Below are 25,386 nucleotides of genomic sequence, written 5' to 3'. Positions count from 1 at the left end.
GCACTCATTCTATTTTATAGAATAAACTACTGCTGAATTCTAGAATCACAAATAGAAGTCAGTTAGATCTTAAAACTAAATTTGTTATAATTTTGTCTTTTGACAATATGTATATTGAAACATTGTGTTAGGTATTGTCTTAGTCTATTTTCTGTTGCTATAACAGAATACCACAGACAGTAATTTATGGAGAAAGAAGTTTATTTGGTTCACAGTTCTGGAGGCTGGGAAGCCCAAGAGCATGGCGCCAGCATCTGGTGAGGGTCCTTCATGGTGAAAGGATGGAAGGTGGAAGTGAGCACTAGAAACAGAGCAAATGGAGGCTGAACTTATCCTTTTATCAGGAACCCACTGCTGAGATAACAGCATTAATCTATTCATGAGGGCTCTGCCCTCATGACCTAATCACCTCTTAAGGGCCCCACCTCCCAATACCATTACATTGGCAATTAAATTTCAACACGAGTTTTGGAGGGGTACTGAAATCATATCAAGAAAAAAAAAAAGAGTCAAGTCCCCTAGGCTTCTTTTCTAGGTATATTCCTGCTTCAGTCTCTTCCAATATAGAGACTCTGGAGTGCCCCCTACCCCATACTCTTTCCTGGTTTTCATGGCTCCAAGAGAAAAGGAGTATCTTCTTTTCTTCTGAAAAAGCACTACCGTTTATTGGTCAGCACCAAGTGTATTTAACTTTCAGATGGCAACTCACATATAGATGTGTTTATGTTGCCCTTTATCAGTATTCTCAGTGGCAAAGCCTTTGGTAAGCAACAGGAGAAGTGGCTAAACAGAATAATTCTAGGCTTGAAGTTACTTTTCCCTCTGGTTCCTTCTGGGAAAAGGCTATGAAAGCTAAGGGTGGTGGTCAAGTCCTGCAGACCAAGGTCACCATCAAACATTTGCTGAGAGTCTACCAAAAACACACATCTGTATTAGCTCAATATGCACACAGTTGTGCTGGGAAGGAATTAAACTTTCAAATATGATACCTGTACCTGAAAAATCCTTGCCATCAATTCCTTGAAATGCAACTCTAAGCTGGGAAGAACTCTCTGCTTAGGGAAGTAGGACTGAAACTTGACTTTTGATTTGGAGAACATTGAAAAGACTCTAAGATAATGAGTGCTCAATTTGTAACTTTTTGCCCTTGAAAAAGCTATAGGCAGATGTAGTGGCTTACACCTGTATTCCTAGCACTTTGGAAGGCCGAGGCGGTGGATCACTTGAGCCCAGGAATTTGAGATCAGCCTGGGCAACATAGCGAAACCCCGTCTTTACTAAAAATACAAAAATTAGCCAGGTGTGGTGATGTGTTCCTGCATGCCAACTACTCGGGAGGCTCAGGTGGGAGGATTGATTGAGCCTGGGAGGTCGAGGCTACAGTGATCCATGATGGCACCACTGTACTCCAACACAAAGACCCTGTCTCAAAAACAACAATAAAGAAGCAACAAAATGGGATTTGTATTTTTAGCTATAGAGCCTTCAAGTTTGTTATTACCACTGGGGAGAAAACCCTTCATTTCTACTTCATTCCTAAAATGGGTTAATCACTGATTATAAATAGAAAATTTACTCAAATGAAAAACAGAAACAACCAGATTTTACCTTTAAATATATTTTCTTAGTATATATTTTAGGTTCTGGCAGCAAAAGGTGCAGAGATAAGGAATATGACATGGTTAATTTATTGCACTCTGCATACAGCAGCAAGAATGCTTTTCATAAAAAATCTTTTTGCTTAAGTCTCTTTTTTGCTGCCCACATCATTTGATTTTCCACAGCAAATTATTACAAGCCTTCATTTTCCTGTTTCTCCTTCTCCTCTGAATCTTCCTCTCCATCATCAGGATTTCTGATTCCTTTCTTTGCCAACTACCTGTGTGGCTAACAATAAGTCAGTGGAGTCTCATTGTCCTGTTGTCTGCAAAATTATGGTTTTGGAGTAAGCAGGGTCCTGGCCCGCTATGGGGTGTATCAAAGTCAGGGTGAAAGGGTCTTAAGGTATTTGAAAATAAAGCAGCAGATAAGCTTGACATGGAGCGCAGCCTGCCTCCGGCTCTGTTTTCTCCACTCTTTAGGAGTGAAAAGCTGGTGGTGAGCAAGCAGATTCAGTGCTCACATTGTAGCCACATGATCAAAGGAAGAAATACGTATCTTTTAAGATATAAATAAAATAGTTTCAAAGTTACTGTTGTGTTCATCCTTTTTTTTCTTGTTACTGAATTTATTTTAAAAATTTAAATAACATTAAAGGAAAGCTTAAGATTTTTATGGCTATCCAAAAGCTGCATTGAAAAAAAAAGTAACTTAAGGATTTCTTAGTCAATTTCCAGCTCTGAAAATCATATGATCTGTGAACATGTGCTCTTTCTCGGCTCCGGAAGTCATTTAGAGCAAACGTAGTTACTTACTTTATCCAGGCTCTGCTTGCTTCACTCCACAGCCATCTCCTCCCTCGGAAATACTCTTCTGTGCCATTTTTGACAGACCCTGAGCCTCCTAGCCTCCCTGCTTGAGATGCATTATATTCTATCTGACTTGGACCATGGCATACAGCTTGTCTTTAAGGTATGGGGCAAAATATAGATGAGAGTAGCAAGGCAGTAGGAGTAGTAGTAATAGCAGTAAAAACAAAAATAATCATTTTTATGATAATAGTAGCTAACATTTGTTGAATGCCTTTTATGTGCTGATCATTTTATGTTTATTACCTTACCACCCTTAACAAGGACCTTATGAGGTGAATGTTATCAACCCAGTTCTCAGAAGGGGAAATTGAGGCTTATAAAGAGTAAATGACTTGCTCTAAGTGGTAACTAGTGGAGCCAGGATTTAAACCTAGGCAGTTCAACTCCCATAACCCATGCATTTAGCCACTGTTCATTAACAGTCACCTGCGTGTGTTCATCTTGCTTTTACCTGTATTCATCCCAACATTCTTCTGAAAATCCTGGAAAGCAGGTCATGTCTTCTTTCATTCTTTTACACCATCTCAGAGGGCTGTAACAAAACGTGCTCAGAAAACACTTCTGTTCAACCTGCATGAAAGTACAAGGCAGGCTGAAATGTAAAGAAATACATCAATTACCCTGAGCAAATCCCTTCATATCACTTCTTCCTGGCATTTACCTCATACGGTAAAAGAATTCTCAAGCAAGCTGTAACTGAGCTGGTTACCAAAATCAGAATGAATTCTCCCCAATCACAAGGGACATTCCATAAGCCTTTGGGGTGAGGTCTATTTTAAGGATTTTGTTCAAGTTCCTCCTTCTCGTTTCCTGGCCACACTGCTGAGCACTTTAATTGGCTAATAGGGATTCTGAATAAGAGAGACACAGGCAGCTCACTTGGAAGTTATGGCAAGGGCTAATAAAGATTTTGGAGTGATTTTCAACAAGATAAGATCAGTATCCTAGTATTGAGTTATTTTGCTACATTCATTTCAATCTGTTCTAATGGTCTTTGGCCTCCTTCTTAAATGCCAGTTGAGTCAACAGATTAATTCCCCTTAAACAGTGGCTTGTCATGCCTTATTACTTAATTCTGGCTTTTATGAAGTAAGAACTAAGGTAGGTATTTATCAATCGAGCAGATTTCTGTGTTGTATCCTCTAAAGTCCTTGGGATCAGTGTCACTAACACCGTTGATGGAATCAAGTGATTAATAAATGTGTCCTGATAAGACTGTGATGCTTCTGGATTGTTCATTTTAGACACCTTAAGAATTAGTCTCAAGAGTAGCTCAGTTATTAAGTGATTGTGGGGTTGCATCATATCAGAGAAATAATCAAGAAGAAACAATTTTAGTAGCGTAAATTTCTCTGAGATAATGAAGATGAAAGAATGCTACCAGTTTAGCTACTCCTTGCTGTCTGAGTCAGGAAGAAGGCGGAACATCCTATTCCTTCTTCACCTCTCTTACGTCATTTGGAAAATTTTTGGCTATGTCTGCTTTTAGTTCTCTTTTTATGTTCCACCATTTTTGGAAGATGACTTTTTCCCTGTCTTCTTAGAATAAAAGGCCCATCATTCTCAGCAAAGTAACACAAGAACAGAAAACCAAACACCGCATGTTCTCACTCATAAGTGGGAGTTGAACAATAAGAACACATGGACACAGGGAGGGAAACATCACACACCAAGGCCTGTTGAGGGTGGGTGGCTAGGGGAGGAATAGCACTAGGAGAAATGCCTAATGTAGATGACGGGTTGATGGGTGCAGCAAACCACCATGGCATGTGTATACCTATGTAACAAACCTGCACGTTCTGCACATGTATCCCAGAACTTAAAGTATATTAAAAAAAATCACTAAAACATGATCTGAACAAGTGAAAATTAGAATCAATGTAAAATACTCATTAATAAAAAAGTTTCAGCAAAAAGCATTAAATATATTTTAATATTAGTTATTAACACCATTACTATTACTGTTATTGTTGCTATTGCTTTGTTATTTGCATTATAAATACATGATGGAACTGTTAAATTTGGACAATGCAGCCCAAATAAGGAAGCAGCGTGTCTTTCCCAGCTGCAGAGCAGATACAAGAAAATTTTTGAAGAAAACCACAGGAAATAGAACCAAGAGACCAATAGACAAAGAGAGTCCTAAAGAGATTCTTTGATGCTTTGAATCCAATTACCTGTTGGACTTTCCATTTATATGAACCAAAAAATTTCTTTTTTCTTTCCTTAAAAAAAAGGCCCAAAGGAAGGAAAGAACAAGATATGCTCAGGAGTTAGCTGTGATGACTTCCTCTCCCTTGCCTTGAGCACTGGCTCATCACTCCTTTTTTTTTTTTTTCCTATTCTCGGTTTTTTATTTCCTTTTCTATTCCCTGCTCCTTTTCTATTGTCCTGACTTGCATGACACTGGCAAGCTACAAAATGGGAACAATAGCAACTGCCTTAGAAGGCTGAGTGTCTAATTCCTAATGAGTGGTCCCTACATATTACGATCATTTTCTTTCCTTTTGAGCTTCTGGTTTCTTGGCCTCTCGTCTTAGCCTCCTTCAGTATATTCTACATAGGGTGATCGGATTCACCTCCAAACAATGCTATTTTGATCTTGTTATCTGGTGAAGAAAAAGGAAAACCTTCAGCGTCTTTCCAAGACTACGAAATCAAATTCAAATGTCTCATTATGGTATTCAAGGTCTTTTGTAATCTCCTCTCAGCCTGTGGCTCTTACTGATGCCTCATTCTTCTATTTCTCAGGATGGTTTGGGCTGCAGCTGCTAGTTGACCAGCACCCTGATGATGCTGATAAAAGTGCTTGAGGACATTTTGGGAATTTCTGCTTTAGTGTTACCTAGGATGCTACTGTATGCAATGCATATTTTTATGTATAAATCTTATTTCTGTTGATGTTAATTGCCTTGAAACAAAAACTGGGTTTTTGTATCTGTGCAGGAAAGAGTTAACATAGCAGGCTCGACACTGCTACCCTTAGAAAGGCCTACTTGCCAGGTTAGCGTTTGGTTGGTAACTGGGAAGTCGGCCCTTGGAGTGCTCTCAGTCAACAGTCAGTTGATAAGTGTGGTTCACTGTGCCTTGACTTTTGTCCAAACAACACAGTTTATGCTTGAACACCTGCTTCCCTGCTTGGAGTCTGGACTATTTTGATGTGCTAGGCAGGGAGTGCCTATGTGATCGGCCCCATGAAAAACCTTGGGCACTGAGTTTCTAAAAAGAAGCTTCCTTGGGCTGAAATGTCATATACAAGTTGCTGCATTTTCCCTGCTGTACTCTATGTGATCTCCTGTGGTGGGCAGAAGCATAAGGAAGTCTGCACATAAAATCCTTCAGACTCTGCCTGTGGCTTTCTCCCTTATGATCTGGCTGTGTATCCTTACTATATCACTGGAATAAATCTTAGCTAAAGTACAGCTCCACACTGGGTCCCATGGGTCCTTCTAGTGATGTCTAAATGTAGCGGGGGTCTTGGGTACCCCCGACACAGTATCTCTTTCAAAACAAATTCTTAGAGCAGGTACTTAATAGATATTTTGTGATCGAGCATCACAAGTCTCCCAAACATTGTAGCTGCTTAAAAAATCTAAACATTTTTGTTTCTTTGTACCATTTTTGATTTCTCTGGGTACCTTTAAGTTTTATCTACATGCCATCAGGCCAACAGTTACAATATATGGTAGATCTGAGATGTTGGTTTACTGCCTACAAAGAATTGTTCTAGTTTTACTTATTTATTTTCTTTCTCTTCCTGATATTTCAGGGACTGTTAGATCTTGCCAGAGCCATTCTTTTGGGCTTTTGTGATACGGAATCATGGGAAAAGGTGGAAGGTTAGAAGGGCACAGGCTTGAGGACTAGCTCTGGGAGAGCAGTTTTGGAGGGAGGGTATGAAGGAGAGAGGCGTGTGACAGGGCTTGTGTGATGTGACATGACCACACGAAATGAAGGGGTTTTGGAATTGTTGCTGCAGACTGAGATTCCTTTTCACAGTGTTTAAGAAATACAAAGAGAATTTGTTATTTTGAAATTACTTCTTGGTGGCCAAGATAATGACCCCTATCTAATACCAAGTCATGATTTGCAGTTTACGTCTTAGGTTTTTCTTTTCTTTCTTTCTTTTTTTTTCTTTTGAGATGGCTTTTTGCTCTTGTTGCCAACAAGATTAAAAGTGCAATGGTGCTATATTGGCTCACTGCAACCTCTGCCTCCTGGGTTCAAGTGATTCTCCTACCTCAGCCTCCTGAGTAGCAAGGACTACAGGCATGCGCCCCATGCCTGGCTAATTTTGTATTTTTAGTAGAAATGGGCTTTCTCCATGTTGGTCAGGCTGGTCTCAAACTCCCAACCTCAGGTGATCTGCCCACCTTGGCCTCCCAAAGTGCTGGGATTACAAGTGTGAGCCACCGCGCCTGGCCACATCTTAGGTTTTTCATTGGTTTTATTTGGTGATAGGAACCATATCATTTGTTCTAGATTTAGCATGTGAAATTCCCAGTAAATTCTTGGTGACAGTAACTGATTGCTTCATTCATAAACATTTATTGAATACTTGCTATGTGCCAAGCATCATGTGTAGAGGATACAGAGCTGAGCCAAAAGCGATCCCTACTCACGTCATAGAGGGGAGGCTGACTCACATGCACACATTGCCAACCAGATATGGTGAATACTGGTGGTGGAATGTGGGAACCCGAGGACAGCATCTCATCCACTGGGACATTCATTCCTACTAGGCTTGCCCTGCATTTCAGGGCCTTAAATTTCACTTATGTATTTATCAAGTGGTGCTGATAAATCACTTATGATCAAATTTTTCATTGTTTAATTATCAATTTTGGCTGCTGTTTTTTAAACTTTTCTTTAGATATTGCCTACATAATTTCCTTAGAATTAAAGCATCAGTAATGGATCTTTGCAAACATAAGCTCTAACACCTGTGTGCCAGCCATCAGCAGAGGAGGCCTCACAATGGTTAGAATCATTAATTCATAGCCTTCCTCTGATTTTGCATTTTAAACTTATTAATATTTAGCTCACAATGTGATTTGCCCAAGGTCACACATGTAGTTGGTGATGAATTGCTGTAATTTTGCAATTCATATTATTTTGCATATATCTCCTTATTTTATTTGTATTCTGTGCCAATCTCTCTGATACTGAATGTAAGTTTATTGAGTGCAGGTGTCTGTGTTTTTATTTTTGTGTCCCTTGTGCCTAACATATTGTCTAGGGAGGAAAAGACTTATTGGATAAGTAATTAGATAATCTATTAGGATTCTGTAGAGAAACAAAACCAATAGGAAATATATAGATATATAAGAAGAGATTTATTATTGAAATTGGCTCATGCAATTATGGAGGCTGAAAAGTCTCACAATATCTTAAAGCTGAACAACCACATCTTAAAGCTGGACAACCAGGAAAGCCAGTGGTATAATTCAGTGTGAGTCCAAAGGTCTGAGAAGCAAGGGAGCCAATGGCATAACTCCCAGTCTGATGCCAAAGGCCTGAGAAACTAGGGGTGTAGGGAGGAACTGGTGTAAGTCCCAGAATCTGAAGGCCCAAGAACCAGGAACTCCAATGTCAGAGCAGGAGAAGATGGATGTCCCCGTTCAAGGAAAGAGAATTTGCCTTCTTCTGCCTCTTTGTTGTACCTGAACTCTCAGTAAATTAGATGATGCTGGCTCACATTTGTGAGGGCAGAGTTTCTTTATTTAGTCTACTGATTGAAATGCTAATTTCCCCCAGAAACGCCCTGACAGACACATCCAAAAATAATGTTTTTCCAGCTATCTGGGCATCCCTAAGCCCAACCAAGTTGACATATAAAATTAATCAACACAGATGATAGTAATGAAAAAAAAAACTTGGATTTCTGCTTGTTGATTCTCAAGAGATATTTTCCTCACTATATCACATACAAAAAAAAAAATGAAAAAATGCATCTATTATTTATTGAGCACATATTTTACTTGAGGGACTCTGCTAGGCACTGTATTGAACAAAGATGATTAAGACAATGTACCTGTCCTAAAGCACAGAAACCATAAGATGAATATACAAATGACTGTAGTGCAAGGTGGGATGTACAAATGTACAACTAAAGCAAATCAGAGAATGGAGCTTTCACACATTGTGCGAGAATGAGAGAAAATTTCATGGAGGAGGTAACTTTTGACCTAAACCTTGGAGCAGGAGCACCTGAGTTCCAGAGTTTAATGAAAAAATGAAGGCAGAGGGAGAGAGGCCAGGGTGGGTAAAGGGAAAAACAGGAAATAGAAATGTGAGTCATTTTTAGAGAATTGCAGGAAGTCTCTTTTAGCTGTGGTGCATGCAGTGTGTGTATGTGGGGGGAATAGAGCAATGTAAGGATTGTAAGTCAAGTTTCCAGGCAACGTTGCCTGGCCAAGCTCGGGGCTTTGCATTTGGTTCATCCACATTTATGGGTTTTAAATATGAGAGTGACATCAGGTTATTGAGCATCAGGAGGTGGGCTAGTTTTGAAGGGCAGGTGAATAAGCCAGTAAGATAAGTTGTGTGGGGCTGCAATAGTTCAGGAACAAGGTAGGGTGCAAGCAAATCTCAGCTGGCACCAAGATGAAGAGGAAGGGGCAGTGTGACAGCTTTGGTGCATGACATGACATGGGTAATGCAGGTGAGAAGAGCCAGAGGTGATGATGCCATTAGCAGCATGCATTTAGTACTTGTCACAACCTATTTACATTTTCTGTGTTAACACTGATCTCCTCATTAGACTGTGAGCTCATAAAGGAACAAGTCCCAGGTCATCCTCATTGACAAAATAAACATGGCAGATACTTGGTAAAGGTTTGTTAGATAAGTGAATGGAAGTCAGGTGAGTTGACTTGGTGATGGCAGCTGAGGTGTTGATGGAAAGAACATATTTCTTTTTGGACATGATGGAATTTGGGGATGTGGTCTATTTTTTAGATGTAGTTTCTAGGAATGGAATATCCAAAGAACTGAAGAACAATGACAAGCTTATGTGTATGTGAGGGCAAGATACAAAGTAGAGAGATGGTAGAGTTGAGTATAGAGAGAATACTATAACTGAACTGCTCCCTTGAAGACGTCAGGTGAGATTGGAGAGAAAATGCAGCGTAACATCTGTCACGGGAAGTTGTAATGTGGAGGAAAGGCTGGAAGGATGAGAAGGACTTAGGTGGGCCTGTGGGCTGTGTTAGCCAGTGAAAGTTGGAGGGAAGGGGAAATGGGAGGCAGTAGAGCATGGAGTTACACATGCGGGCACTGGAGTCAGGCTGTTCAAAGGCTGGCTCTTCTACGGATTTTTACGTGACTTTACTTACTCTCTTTTGCCTCAAGTTTTTCTTCTGCAAAATAAGGTGAATAATAATAATACCTGTGTAAACACAGGTACAGCACTCAGAACAGAACCTGGAATGTGGTAAGCACCTCATAAGCATTCATTCTTCTCACCGAAACTCACTAGGATCACTTTGTGCATATTATCCTATTCAATCCTTAGTAACTGTATAGGTAGGTGTTATTATCTTCATTCTGTGAATGAGAAAACTGAAGTGCAGAGAAGTTTCATAATTTTCCTCAATCCACACAGCCACTATATGATGTGATAAAGCTTCCCCAAGCTAGAGTCTTACCTGATCGATCTGGTGTCCGGACTAGTACAGTTTCTCCTATAACACTCAGCCTAAGCTAGGTAGATACGGCGAGACCACTGGCTGAGGCAACTCAGATGTGATCAGTAGGTAGTAGGGAGCTGTGGCAGACCTGGGGAAAGGGGAAGCAGCACACTGGAAAGATTCATCTGGTATGCTTATAAAAGAGAGCAGGCAGCAGGCATGGGGAACTGAGGATTCAGACCAGAAATGACTGAGGAAAAGGTGAGGCCTGGCAAATGTCAGAGGAGCTGTGATAGAAGAATGAGCAGAATTTGACTGATGCAAATAAGGAGGATATGATGGTATGTGATAGAAACTAAGAGATCTATATGCAGCGGGGGTGGGGGAGGGGTGGAGCTTGGAGTTTCAACTTGAAAGTGTCAAACGTGGGACTCTAAGAAAATAGTCTTAATGGTAATGAGAAAGTTGAGAGGGGAGTCACTTTAGTCTCTGCTTCCTTGAAGAAAAGCACCTTTAGAGGAAACAGCTTGGAGAATAGTGTCTGCATTGAAGTGGGACACTTCATTATTTTTAGTGGCAGTGTGGTTCTGATGGGCACACCCTTCGTGACCTTTACTTCACTGTCAGTCCAGCTCTGTCAATCCTCCTTTACTAAGGAAGGAAGCTGATGGATTTTTCCTTTCTGTCTTTCTTCCCTGGAGTAGGATGTTTTCTGTACACAGTCAGCATGTGACCTTCTTTCTTAAAAACAGGTTTACATTTTACTCTAATTCTCATCCATAACGGATTTGCATTTGGGCAGTTAGGAAAATCAGTTCTGTTGACTTCCTGTTTTCTATTTCCGGCCTCCAGCAGAACTTCCCATTTGAGTGGGACCAAACAGGACATACAAAGCTGAAATGTTCTCCTGAAGTTGATTTGCCATGGGGATAAAGTAAGTGAATGGCCTGAGAGGTTTGTGTCCCCTTGCTTCCCAAGCTTGCCCTTTAGTTGCTCTTGTTTTTAAACTACAGGGAATGAGCTGAGGAAAGTATTTTGGTTTTTTTTCTGCAGGTCAGAGTTCCAAAGCTTTAGTACAGGGTTCCATGGACTCGGGTTCAAAACATGCTGCTCAGGCTGAGCTCTTGGCCAGATTTGGAGATTCCAGTGGCTTCTCCCTTTGACAATTCCTAAGAATATTTTATTTGGATTCTCTTCTTTAGGTTTTTCTGTCTAAACATTTTATTTCACCTAGTGTGAAGGTGTGGGGGAAGATAGATTTTTTCTTTCTTCTTCTTTTCCCCTTCCCCCTCTCCTCTCTCTTATCCTCTGTTTATAATTTAAAAGGATGTTTACTTTCATTATTTCATTTGCTTCCTTCATAGCACCCTGTGAGGCTGATATTGTTATGTCCATTTTACAGAAGGGGAAACTGTGGTTTCAGTGAATTTCAGTGACTTCGCCAAGTCACTCAGTTATAACACTGCTGAGAGTGAAGCTCTAGTCTTCTGCCTTTAGATCTCTTTTTCCCAATATCATACTGCTTTTCTGGTGGTATGTAGGATGATGACAGAAAGGAGAGGCTGGGAAGCCTGAGCAGATCTCATCAACAACTGAATTGTATACCCTGATTAATAAAATAGAAAATGTTAACTAAATATATTGCTATGCAATTCTTCAGGCATGTAGGACTTTGGTTCCTTTTTCGTGTCTCAGATTTTAAGATGATATCGCTTGGGGAGACATTTACTATATGCAAGGAGAATCTCTAAGCCAGGGTAGGTCAGCAGTATTTTATGCTTTGTACTTAGGTAATATGAGTTTTTTTGTTGGAGGTTGAGCAGAGGATGGTAGCTAAGTGACATTTATTTCTCCTGCTCATCAAACCTTCCTGAGGCCAAAGGGGGTAGGAAAATCAGTTGTGAGCTGGTGTTAATTACAAGTGTCTGGACCTTGGCATCTGATCAGTTCTGGAGTAAGAAAAAAGGATCATAATTTAATGCTACTTAGAAGAAGCTGGTGACGGAGATCTGCTTAGGAATGAGTCAGATAAGGAGAAGAGGCAGTGAGGGAGGTCCACGGAGACTCTGGCTACCTGTCTTTCCTGGCATGTCTGTGGAATGACCTTGCTCTGCCAGGGCTCTGGGAGGAACCTTTTGATTTTGGAGGAATCTTCAGGACTATGTACATAACCAGACTGTCCTGATGGGAATCTCCATGGGGGCCTTCTGGGCCAGGGCCCCGGGCCAGGGGTCTTTCTAACATGGTCTGTGAATAGTACCCAACCAAAGCAGTGCCTTCTTTTCCTGAATCAAGCCCCTCCCTCCTCAGTGCCAAAGCAGAAGTGGCTAGGTGAGTGAAGATCTGAGTGCTGGCTGGGGGCCATAACCCACGAGCCACTACCTACATTGCTGTGAGATCCTGATCTTTCTCTCTTCTGGACTCACAAGATAAAGAGAGTGAATGAGGAAGAAAATCAAATATTGTGGCAGGGAGGGGCTGACAAACATGAGCATGGCCAGCAGAAGTCTCCCACTGGAGTGAGGAGCTGAGAGGAGGATTTAGGGACTCTCAGAAGTCTCACTCCTCAGGCAAAGGATTCAACAAAGGAAAATGTGACTCTGGCTTGAATATGGTGCAGGTGTGGGACAGTAGTCCATGTTACTGGCTGACATGGGAGAGCATTCCACTGCAATGGAAATGGGGTGGGTTGGGGTACAGCAGGAACCATAGAGGTAGAGGAGAAAGGAGGTGAGAAGGAACACAGTCTTGCAATTGATCAGAGGCTATCTGGCTGCAGGGTGTAGTCCCCCAATCAGGGCACCTATCTCTGTATGTTGCACCAAAACAGCCATGCAGTGTGTTCTTAAAAATCCTGTGAAGGAACGTTGTAATTTGAATTATATTTTGAAGACATCAGGGGATCTCACCATTTAGGAGAATCTCATGGAAATTACTTTTTTTTTTTTTTTTATTGCATTTTAGGTTTTGGGGTACATGTGAATAACATGCAAGGTTGTTGCACAGGTGCACACCTGGCAGTATGATTTGCTGCCTCCCTCCCCTTCACCTATATCTGGCATTTCTCCCCATGCTATCCCTCCCCAACTCCCCACCCCCCCACTATCCCCCCTCCCCCCCAACAGACCCCCATGTATAGTGCTCCCCTCCCTGTGTCCATGTGTTCTCCTTGTTCAACACCCGCCTATGAGTGAGAACATGTGGTGTTTGATTTTGTGTTCTTGTGTCAGTTTGCTGAGAATGATGTTTTCCAGGTTCATCCATGTCCCTACGAAGGATGTGAACTCCTCCTTTTTAATGGCTGCATAATATTCCATGGTGTATATGTGCCACATTTTTCCTGTCCAGTCTATCATCGATGGGCATTTGGGCTGGTTCCAGGTCTTTGCTATTGTAAACTGTGCTGCAATGAACATTCGTGTGGAAATTACTTTTTTTAAAAAAAGAGTCATTTTAGGGAGTAGAAAGTCTCTTAATGATTGGTTTTGAGTTTCTGGATTTTAATCCACTTACTCCAAGTAGGATTCAGTATTCCACCCTTTCACTGGCAGTGGATTTTTTTTTCTCTCCTACATATATGGCTTGCAAAGTTCTTAACTAGGGATAGTAATTAATTATTTCCCAGCTATTTTTGCTTTTGACATTCTGAAAGTTGGAGGAAACTATTTCATTTAACAGAATTTAAACAAAATGAAAAAGTTATTTTCTTTAAGGTATTATGCTGGGCTTTTTCAAGGAAAAGCCTCCTCCAAAGGAACTTTTGGAGACAGTTACCAAAGGAAAATCCCACCCACTAACAGAGACACTCAGCCTCTAAGTCTGGCTTTTGGAAAATGAACACTATTCTTTTTTTCCAAACAGGACGCTGTGAGATCAGTCATGTACACTATGAAAATAATTGGTGTGCGTTAGTACTCCTTGTGCCAGATTTCATGCTTGTTGAAAGGTGATTGGATTCAAACCAGCACATTTAAAGGTCAACTGGTTGTTCTTAAACTGTGCAGAATTTTAACTCTTTCATTATAATGAATTTTAACCAAATAGGAAGGAGAGAGACCTCATACTGTGTTTTAACTTTCTGACCTTTTTGTTCTTAATATTTTTGTAAAGTTCTCAGGGATTTCCTATGGATGAAAAGGGTCTGAGAAATGAGATCTCAACTGGCATTTGGAAAAGGGTAGAAGTAGAAACTGAATTCTTTATTTAAACTACTAAATTTAGGTCAGGGCTTTGATACGACTGTTCACATCACATAAGCAATGTCCAAATGTCAGGCTGAAAGTGCTCTCTCTTTTAAATAAGTGCTTCAAATTTGTTAGTAATAGCTAGCCCTCTGTCTCTTTCTTGCTTCTCTCACCTTTGAGCAACATTTTAAGTTCCTTTAACAGCTTTGTGGAGAAACCACCATCTAATGATCAATGTTTGACGTTAGCCCTGTTTGTGGAATGGGCATTTCACTCGGCTTTGGGGTTTTGATGATGTTTTCTCCCCAGTGACTATGGATCCAGGAATTAAATAGTTTATTTTCTTGATCTACAAAATACCATCTGTCTACCAGCCATTTTGCTGTATTTCCCAAAATAAGGCAGGGGACCAATATGTCTCAAGCAGGGTGAATTTTAGTCACCTGATGATAAAGTTTCTTGGGTTGTGCATTAATGTCCTGATGAGCCCCTAGTAACTTTCAACATTATGAGGACTAGTTTGGAAGCCTCAAAAACAATATCTTTCTTGAGGAAAAAAAAATAACATCAGGCATTGCCACAAATACCACACGAAAGTGGTCAGATAAAGGCCGTGGGAGTTCAGTCATCTATTTACCTTGAGTGTGTGTGTGAACTCTTGTAGTTCTATGGAAAATGTATAGAGTCCCATTTTGTCAAGCTGACAATTCAGTATCCTCTTCTTTCCTGGTTACTTCTTAGCCCACTCTTAGTTGTTTTCTTTCTATATTCCCCACAATATTTAGCCGCAACACTGTGTACTGGTTGCTTAAAAATTCTGTGCCTCATTTGCTTCACCTACGAAATGGGGAAAATATCACAGGATTCTTGGGGTGTTGCTTTGCCAGCCAGAAACCTTTCTGGTCACTGGTGCCTTTGCCCAAGTTTTGCTCAAGCCCACTGGGCTGGTTCAGCCCACTCAGTCTGGCAGGCTGTGCTGGGCTCATGCAACCAGCCTGGATCTTATGCCAGCCAACGGCAAGCCAGGTACAAAAAGGCAAGGGGTACCTGAACAAGGGAGCTGCCCACTGTGCACAGCCAGGCATGCAGCTGCAGCAGGGCAGGAAGCTCCAGATGCTGGCACAGGTGCCAGCTCCCTGTGAGGCTGTGGCTGGACCAGGTGTACCACAAGTGGCTTCCACTGCTGGCATGGGGGGATGTGGTGGTGCCTGGAAGCTTGGAGACACCAGGAACCGCAGAGCTCCAAAGAGGGTGTTACATTCCTGGCTTGGGGAGCTCCTAGGTCTGGGCTCACTGAAGGGTTACAGTTCCTCTCTCCTTCCCTTTTCTTTCTCTCTTCTTGCCTGCAACATGGCAAGCAGGGGTGTGTTTCAGCCCTGTTTGTGTTACAGCTCTTTCAGTCCCACCATTCGGCAGGTCCCAAGTTCTTGTCCTATGTCCAGGAAGAATGAGGTACAGGGATGACTGGAGGGTGAGCAAGGCAGAGAGGAGCTTTATTGAGCAATAGTACAGCTCCCAGGAGACCTGAAGTGGGTAGCTCCTCTCTGCAGGCAGGTTGTCCTGTCAAGTGTGCAGCTCTCAGGAGAGAGGAGACCCATAGTGGATAGCTCCTCTCTGCAGGCTGGTTGTCCCAACCTCTGCCCAGTCTGGCTGAGTCCAGGGGATTTTATGGGCTTCAGAGAAGAGGAAGTGAGTGCTAATTGGTCTATGGGCACCCATGGGCAGGCCCAGAGAAAGCAACATAAGTTCTCACTTCAGTCTGTGGAACTAGCAGCCTGGCCCCCAGGCTTCAGGCCATCCCAGGCCCGAAGGTGGGCCTTCACCAGGACCTACCCTCTGCCTCCTGCCACCATCAACCTGCTGACCCTGGCACCCAAGCTATTCATGCCGAGGGGTGCCTGCAGGCTCATGCTGAGCCACTCTCAGCTCCACCTTGGTCCCCCTCCCATGCTCCTCGGTGCACAGAGTCTGGAGGGGGCTGAGGCAGCAGGGGCTGGTATGTCAGTGCTACCCCAAGCATGGGCATATGCAGCTGGGTTGTGACAGTGCCTGGGATTGGCCTTAAGTTTGCTCTGAAATTGGAGTGGGTGCCAGAAGCAGGGAGAGGCCAGGCAGTGGGAGCAGGTATTTTTGAGCCTTTGGGGTCAGGGGGACTTCCCAGGTCCCTGAGAGTACAGAAATGCATGGGTCTGCAGTGGGGTAGCTGCAGCTGTGCCCAGGAGGGCAGGGATCCACCCCTTGAACTTGGAAAGGGGTGGGGCTTGTGCCTGTTCCCAGCTCCCTACAGCTTGCAGCCCTGGCTGCACCTCGCCCTTTAGAGCCAGAATCTTCTCAGTAGCCTCTCTAGATGAGCCACCACTTCCATCAATTGCATTACCTTCCTCAGTGTTATTGTGAAAATTAAATGAGTTAATCCATGTAAAATGCTAGGAATAATATCTGGCATAAAATAGATAATAAATATTAATTCTCATTATTGTTAGTAACATTTTTGCTATTATTTGAATCTTTTTCATACTGTTGTGACATATGGAGATTTTTGGCCTACAGGAGTTCTTTCTGGGTGGAGTAACTCAGGGTAAAGTGGCTGTTCTCACCTCTCAATACCCTATTCTATTTTGCCTAAATTTCAGAAAAGGTCGGCTGGAGACATCATATGGGAAATGGTGATCCTGAACCAGAGAGATGGGGGAGGACATTGCTCAGGTGGTTTTTGAGGGTAGAGATGGAGAGCCAGACATAGACAGGCATCCTCCAGGCAGCTGTCCTTTATCTTCACTCATTGCCTCTGCAGCTCCTGCTACCTCCTTCTGAAAGGGAAGGAGGCAGCAGGAGCTGTTGCCTCTAATGCCCTTCCTGAGCTAAAGCCCAGTAGTTCTTGAACATCTGCTTTCAAAGACACTGAGCCCTGGTAACCTTCATTACATTGTTGTTCTCATATTCTTCTCAAATTAACTCACTCAAAACCTATAGTTCCTTATTAAATTGATACATTGATTATTAATCTTTCACCATTAACTTTTGTTCATTTCTATCCCATCACAAACTTAATATTCACAAAACAGGCTTAATCTGAGCAAAAGCAAAAATGGCATAGCTGTGAAATACCTGGTAATGGTAGGTACTAGGTATTATAACGTGATTACACTTAGAATTCTGTTGGCGGTTTCAAGAGCATAATTTTTCAAATATTTTTGACTATAATCAATAAAAAATAGATTTCACATCACAATCTATATAGATATGCATATATTTATGTGTATTTATGTTTGTATAGCTTAAGCAAAAGTGTCATGAAGTAATGTTCAACCTACTGCTCACAATGTACTTTCATGATTTGTATCTTCTTTTTTATTGAAGATGAGCCTGGTTTGTAACCCACTAAACACATAACCTGCCATTTGCAAAACCCTGATCTAGAAGATCATCCAGTGGGTGCCTCTTGAGTTCTTACACTCTATCCACATATCATACATATCATTCATGATGGATTGTGGCCATCTCAGTTTCATTTTGAGTTATTGCCCCCTCTCATCTTGACTTAAAAAAAATAAAACAGGAAAGAAACCTCAGATCAAGAACTAATACATTATCTGAAAACACATAATCTCTCCCTCCCTTTGTGCTCTTTCCTAATAACTATTCCTTTTAATTATCCAAAGGAAATCCAAATTTATAACACTATATATTAAAAATTTAGAAACCATGTTTGAAAGAAAATAAAGATGTAAATTAATGAGGAACTAAATTATGCATGAATAGAAAGACTATATATTTTAATGACATCAGTTCTCCCATAAAATCAATGATATTTTAATAAAAGTGCCAACAGGCTTTATCTTATAATGGAGACTCACAATCTTATTCCAAAATTTATATGGAAATGCAAGTAGCCAAGAAGAGCCAATATAACCCTAAAAAAAAGGAAGAGGAAAGACTTAAAACTGTCTGACATCAATACTTACTATAAAGTACAATAGTTAAATGTGGTACTGACACAAAGAAAAATAGTTCACTGTAGTGGTCGTATACATCTTTTGTTAGATGTATTTCTATGTATTTGATATTTCTGATGCTGTTGCAAATTTTATTGTTTTGTAATTTTCACCGTGTTGCAAGTATCAGAAGTACAGTTGATTTTTCTATCCAGCAAACTTGCTAAACTTTGTGGTTAATGGAAACACTTCAGCTGTAGATTCTTTTCAATAACTCAATCACATTGTCTAAGAATATTTCTATTTTTCTTATTATTTTCCAATCCTATGCCTTTTCTTGTTTTTTCTCCCCTTGCTTTATTGCTTTGGTTGAGATTTCCAGTGTCAAATACAAATGGCGATGGCAAGCACCTTTTTCTCATTCCTGATTTCAGAAGAAAAGTTTATAGCATTTAGATATTGAGTGATATATTTTTTGTGGTGTTAATATTTTTTTTTGTAAATAACTTTATTAAATTTAAAGAGTTTTCTTCTGCTTCTAGTTTGCTAAGAGTTTGCTTGTCAGATGTTAAATTTTACCAAATGGTATTTCTGAATCTATTGAGATAATAGAAATTTCTCCCTCATTCTGTTAAGCCAGTTAGCTACATTAAATTGATATTTTGAATGTTAAACCAAGGTATTAGTCACCAACCTTGTAGTAACTAAACTGAATTTAGTTATACTGTGTTTCATTACTGGATTCAGGTGGTTAACCTCTTATTTAAGATTTTGCATTTGTCACATGAGGGAGTTCTAGTTTGACTTTTCTTTTCTTTAATAACTTTGTTGGGTTAGTATAAAGAATATGCTGAACTCATAATACAAGTTGGGAGTGGTTCCTATTTTTCTATTCTCTGTAGAGTTTATTTAAGATAATTGTTAATTCTTCCTTATCTGTTTGGCAGAATTTAACAATGAATTGTCCATTTCATGTAAACTTGCAAATTTATTGGCTTAAGGCTACTCATAATTTTAATATATCTGAAGGATCTTCAGTAATGTCCCTTTTTCTTTTCAGATATTGTACATTTATGCCTTTCGTTATTTCCTCCTGGACCAGTCAGTCTCACTAGGGGTTTATCCGTTTTTTAGTCATTTCAAAGAACCATCTGTTGGCTTTTTATTGATATTCTTTATTGTATGTTTTTAAATTTTTCATTCGTTTCTATTCTTATATTATCATTTTATTTCTTTTTCTTTGGATTTAATTTGCTCTTCTTATATAATCATAATTATATAATTTATTGAGATATATTTAAGATAATTGATTTTTAGACTTTCTTCTCATTTAATATTTATATTTAAGACTATACATCTCCCTCAAAGGCTAGATTGAGATATTGCACACATTTTCTACTGTAGGATTTTCCCTTTTATTCAGTTCAAAATGCTTTTCAATATCTGTTGTGATTTCTTCTTTGAGCTATATGTTCTTCATAAACATATTACTTAATTTCTAAATATATGGGGATTTTCCAGTTGTCTTTTGTCATTGATACCTAGTTTAGTTCTACTCTGGTCACTCTAAAAAATATGAATTCTGTCATTACTAGGACTGTGTTCTACATATGTTGAAGTTTTAAAGTCATGTTGTTCCCATTTTCTCCATAACTGCTGATTATATTCCTGCTTATTAATCTGTTACAAGAGAGGTGTGTTAAAATATTTTATGATTTGTGGTGTTATCAGTTTTTGTAATTCTATTCATTTTTGCTTTAAATATTTTAGGCCTATGTTATTAGGAGCACATACTTTTAGAATTATTATAGCTTCCTAGCAAATTCAGCCACGGATTTCCTCTTTATATTCCTCTTTATCTGTTAATGTTTTGTCTTAAAACCTACTTAGTATTATGTGAACATGGCTACTTCAGCTTTATATTGGGGTAGTGTCTGCATAGTGACCTCTTTCTATTCTTTCACCTTCAATCATCCTATAGCCTTATGTTTAAGAAATGTCTCTTGTAAGGAACACGTAGTTTTGTTTAATACAGCCTGGCAAATTTTGTCTTTTGAATAAAATACTTTATGTTTATGATTTTTGTAATTATATTTGTGTTTAAGTCTATCATTATTACTTGCTCTCCATCTGTCTCATCTTTTCTGTTCCCCTTTTTTGTCTTTTCTACTTTATTTGTCTTGAGATTTAAAAATTTATTATTATTATCCACTTTTCCTGCTCTATTGACTTCTGCCACTCACAACATATACACTCTTATTTATGTGTTTTCATTTGGCATCAATATTTAACCACCTCAGGACATTATTATCAAAGACATTCAATATTTATTTAGATATACCCACATAGCGAGCCCCCTTTTTGACTCCTCATTTCTTCTGTATCTCAGTCTCCCAGCTCTGATCATTTCTCTCTGGCTGAAGAGTACCTGTAGTGCTTCCTTGAGTACATGAAAGCTGCTGAGGAATCTCTCAGCTTTTATTTTTCTGAAAATGTCTTTATTTTAGCTTTGTTTCTGAAATACATTTTCACTTGGTATTAGAATTCTAGGTTGAATTTCCTTTTCCTTTCAGCATTTGAAGATGTTTCATTGTTTTTTTGCTTCCATTGCCATCCAGTGTCTTCTAAATCTTGACTAGGTAGGTAGAAATCTTTAACTCAAAGGATGAATAAAAATGCATCCACAAACCCATACTTCTATTTTTAAATGACATTTAAAGTTTACCGATATTTAGTATAAAGTATTTTTAAATCTGCACATTGAATGCAGATGATCAAAGGAATCAAGTATTTGATGATTCAACATAGAGACCTTTGTTTTATATATAGACTGAGGGTTGGTCCAGGATTATCAAAACAATTCTAGGAAGTATTTTTCTAACTCTTGGAGAGAGAGAGAGAGAGAGAGAGAGAGAGAGAGAGAGAGAAAGTGAGAGAGAGAGAGCATGACATTTATGTAAACCTAGGTAAAAGAAATATGTAAAAGTATGTTAAAAATAATGCAAAAAGCATGTACACATATATCTTGCTTGAAATTGATTTCCACAGACTTGAAGTAGTTCATTCTTTAAGAATATTATGTAGTATTATTTTCTATCTTTCTAATTTGTGAAGTCATTCAAGAGATCCTGCCTTGTATGTGTTTTCCAGATCATTTACACTTTTATTTTTACATAGATATCGGTTAGCTGTGTTTCACTGAATATTCTCAATTTTGGGTATCAGTTTTCAGCAAAACAACTAAATGTGACACCTTGCTACTGAGCATATTGGGTCTATACTTGTGCATTTGACTTATGACTTATATTTTCACCTAAAATGTATTTTGGCTACAATATTAAATTCTTTGAGATTAATATAGTGCTTGAAATATGAACTTAGTGCTTTTACTTTTAAAATATTTTAAAATAGGGCCAGGTGCGATGGCTCATGCCTGTAATCCCAGCACTTTGGAGGCTAAGGTGGGTGGATCACGAGGTCAAGAGATTGAGACCATCCTGGCCAACATGGTGAAACCCTATCTCCACTAAAAACACCAAAATTAGCTGGGCATGGTGGTGCATGCCTGTAGTCCCAGCTACTTGGGAGGTTGAGGCAGGAGAATTACTTGATCCCTGGAGGCAGAGGTTGCAGTGAGCCGAGGTTGCACCACTGCACTCCAGCCTGGAGACAGAGCGAGACTCCTCAAAAAAAAAAAAAAAATTAAAATTTTGATATTTAAAAAATTTGATATTTTAAAATAGTTTTTCTATACTAAAATGAACTAGAGTATAATATGACAATTATGAATGTAGATTTTGGATTAAGACAATCCTGGTCTGGAATAGTAGCTCTGTTTCTTACTAGTTGTATATCCTTGGAAAAACAACTCCAACTTTCTAAGCATTAATTTCCTTATCCGTAACACAGAGTCTATAATTTCTACCTTAAAATACTGTTTTAAGAATAAAAGAGGTGGAAAATGAGTTAGTATCATGTTCATATATGGCAGCCATTATTATTATTATTAAATTTCTATAGTATGTTATTACCTGCTAAGTTTGTTCATAGAATACTATAATGTATTGGCATATAATATTCTGGTAGGAGAATGGTTCTTATGAAATAAATAATTTAAAATAACTTACTTTAATTTTTAGTTTACCAAGACAAGTATATTTGGTGAACATGTGAGTCAACAGCATATAATAAATTCTGTATTCTTAATTTAACAAGCATTGATTGAGTGTCTAACAACAAGCTCAGCAGTATTTAAAACACCATGGCAGTTCTGGAGATGGTGGGTCATGCCTGTAATCCCATACTTTGGGAGGCCAAGGCAGGCGGATCACTTGAGGTCAAGAGTTTGAGACCAGCCTGGCCAACAATGGCAAAACCCCATCTCTACTAAAAATACAAAAATTATCTGGGTGTGGTGGCAGGCACCTGTAATCCCAGCTACTTGGGGGGCTGAGGCAGGAGAATTGTTTGAACCAGCAAGGTGGAGGTTGCAGTGAGATCTTATCACTGCACTCCACTCCAGCCTGGGTGACAGAGCAAGACTCTGTCTCAAAACAAAAACAAAAACAACAAAAAACAAACAAAAAACCCACCACGGCAGGAGGAATTTCACGCATGTGAAAGGCTGTCATCCAGGATGATTGTGCCTCCATCACAGGTGTCTGCCTCTCCCCATCTCTGCTGTTAGTGCTGGAACCCAGCACAGCATCGCTTGTCTGAGTTTTCACAGTAGCTGCCTTCCCACTTACCTCCCATTTCTTGTCTCTCCAATCCACGCTTTATACTTTTGCCAGAACTTATCCTAAAACAAAATCATGCCATTATCATTCACACATTCATAGACAGCCGTTGTCTGTGGAAACAGTTCAGTCTCACTAAGATGTAAGGCCCTCCGTGCCCTTGCCTTTCCAGCTGTATCACCTCCTGTTTCCTTTCCTGCAGCCTATGCTCCAGCCACAGGGACTAACTGCAAATCTCCATTAGCACCATGTCCTTTCTAGCTGTTCTTTTAGCTAGAAATGTTTTTCTAGCCATTTCTCGCCTCTCAAAATTGCACTCATTCTTTAAGATGTAAGATAAACACCATCTTCTCTATAGTCTCCCCAGACATAGAGGATAAGTTTGAGTTAGATTAAAAGCAAGGAGTAGGTGTCGTAGTGTTCTAAGGTAGGGATACTAGGTATAGAAAGAAACCTTGAGATGGAAACCAAGGACAGAGAAACTTTCGCAGAATGCTGTTTCTTTGGCCTTCTGCCCTGTCTTTCAGCCGGAAGTGGTTCTTCCTGTGTTCTCTTCCTCTGATGGGCTGCTGAGAATTATTGCACGTCAGAGGCCAGAGGATGTCTCACTGTTCTTCCAGCAGCTGCTGCTTAGGGTTCTCTTACTCAGCCCTTTTTTGATTCCCTGGGCTCCTGTAGAGCCATTTATTGCCTGGACCTTCCCTACACTTTGTCTTCCCCTTAGCTCAAGGCCTGGTCTCTCCTGATCTTTCCTCAGAGTTGACTCCTGATGGGATCTGTGGTGCTGGAACTAGCTGTGATATTTCTCTTCTTCCCTTCTTCACCTATGGGTTGGTTCCTCAGCCCTTATACTGGTCCCACTGGCACCATCCCTGACCCCATTCATTCCCTTTCATCATCTTCCATACCCAAAGGTCCTGTCTCGGACTAGGGAAGCTCACTGGGCCAAGTATTCACCATAAATGTTAATTAATGTAACCTCATGTTAAAAGAAGTATCTCCAAAGAGTGTGACCTTCTAAGAGACTGAGTGCGACCTTCTAAGAGACTGAGTGCAAAAAAAGGAAAGGGGTGGAGCAGGACAGAGTATAAAAGAAGACTACAAGAAAAGGCCAGGCACAACTGGTAGAGAAAAAGGCAGAAGCTGTGGGCGTGCAAGGCCAGAAGTGTAGCCAAGAAACCGAAGGTGAAGTCAGAGGTAGGTGAAGGGAAAGAAAGATGAAATGAGAGAAAAAAATCCTAGGAGTCTTAGCATCTGGAGGGGGAACTCTGGTGCAAGAAATGATCTAATAATGGTTGAATGGAGAGAAAATCAATGTACAGCCAATCTTCATTATCCAGAGATTATGTGTTAGCAATTCCACCTACTTGCTAAAATGCATCTGTAATCCCAAAAGCAATCCTTATAGTGCTTTTGCAGCCATTTGTGGATGAGTGTGAAGCAGTGAAAAATTTAAGCTGTGCCACATGCGCATTCCCACATGAGGGTGAACAAGGGATACTCAGCCATCGTGTTCTGGTCCTCATGCTGTAAGCAAGTATCCTTTCCACGGTACATTTAATGCTGTGTTTTTGAATTCTTGTGCTTTTTGCTGGTGATTTTTCCATGTGAAATGGCTTCCAAGCATAGTGCTAAAGTGTTGTCCAGTGCTCCTAAGCACAAGAAGGCTCTAATAAGAAGAAATCTGGCCAGATGCCATGGCTCATGCCTGTAATCCCAGCACTTTGGGAGGCCAAGGCAGATGGATCACTTGAGGTCAGGAGTTCGAGACCAGCCGGGCCAACATGGTGAAAACCATCTCTACTAAAAATATAAAAATCAGCTGGGCTTGGTGGCATGCACCTGTAATCCCAGCTACTCCAGAGGCTGAGGCATGAGAATAGCTTGAACCCGGGGGGCAGAGGTTGCAGTGAGCTGAGATCATGCCACTGCACTCCAGCCTGGGTGACAGAGTGAGACTCTATCTCAAAAAAAGAAAAAAGCAATCTGCATGTTAGATAAACTTCATTCAGACCTGTAAGTCAGGTTAGAATGAGCTGCTGGCAGTGTGTTTAGTGTTAAGGAATTGACAATATATATTAAATAAGGTATCTTTAAATAGAAATATACAAAAACCAAGATTATGTATTGATTAGTTGATGAAAATATTGTGACCAGAACTTGCAGAAACCTGATCTTGCATTTCCCCTGAGAGCAACAGTTCAGTATTTGCTAATTCAGTGTTCTCAGTGACTTTATAGAATATAACTGCCACAAATAATGAGAATCAACTCTAAACATGTTTGTTGGTCAATGCATATGCATGTTTAAACTTTTTGTAGAATTATAGTCCATCCAAGTGAAATGGAACTCCTTTTGTCTGACTTGGGAAGATACTCTATGCTCTTCAGTTTCTAATAAAACTCCAAATAAAGTCCTCTTTTGTT

At 40.1% G+C, this 25,386-nt stretch overlaps 1 long non-coding RNA gene and 1 pseudogene across 1 annotated transcript in view; one reads left to right on the top strand and one right to left on the bottom strand.

Annotated features, from left to right (window-relative positions):
* Nucleotides 1–228: 228 nt before the first annotated feature.
* LOC105720644 (uncharacterized) overlaps nt 229–25,386 on the bottom strand; it is a 43,184-nt gene continuing 18,026 nt past the window's right edge. Inside the window, exons 2-3 of the long non-coding RNA XR_010342591.1 lie at nt 2,923–3,041; nt 229–301 (exon numbers count right to left, since the gene is read on the bottom strand). This is a non-coding gene — a long non-coding RNA (uncharacterized LOC105720644). The remainder of the gene's footprint in view (nt 302–2,922; nt 3,042–25,386) is intronic.
* LOC105720618 (protein SET-like) overlaps nt 10,360–25,386 on the top strand; it is a 62,286-nt pseudogene continuing 47,259 nt past the window's right edge.

Source organism: Aotus nancymaae, unplaced genomic scaffold (assembly GCF_030222135.1).
Source record: "Aotus nancymaae isolate 86718 unplaced genomic scaffold, 86718_ANA_hifiasm-v0.15.2.pri h1tg000014l, whole genome shotgun sequence".
Taxonomy (NCBI): domain Eukaryota; kingdom Metazoa; phylum Chordata; class Mammalia; order Primates; family Aotidae; genus Aotus; species Aotus nancymaae.
The sequence above is the reverse complement of the archived record's forward strand: the minus strand, read 5'-3'. Positions and strand labels throughout refer to the sequence as shown.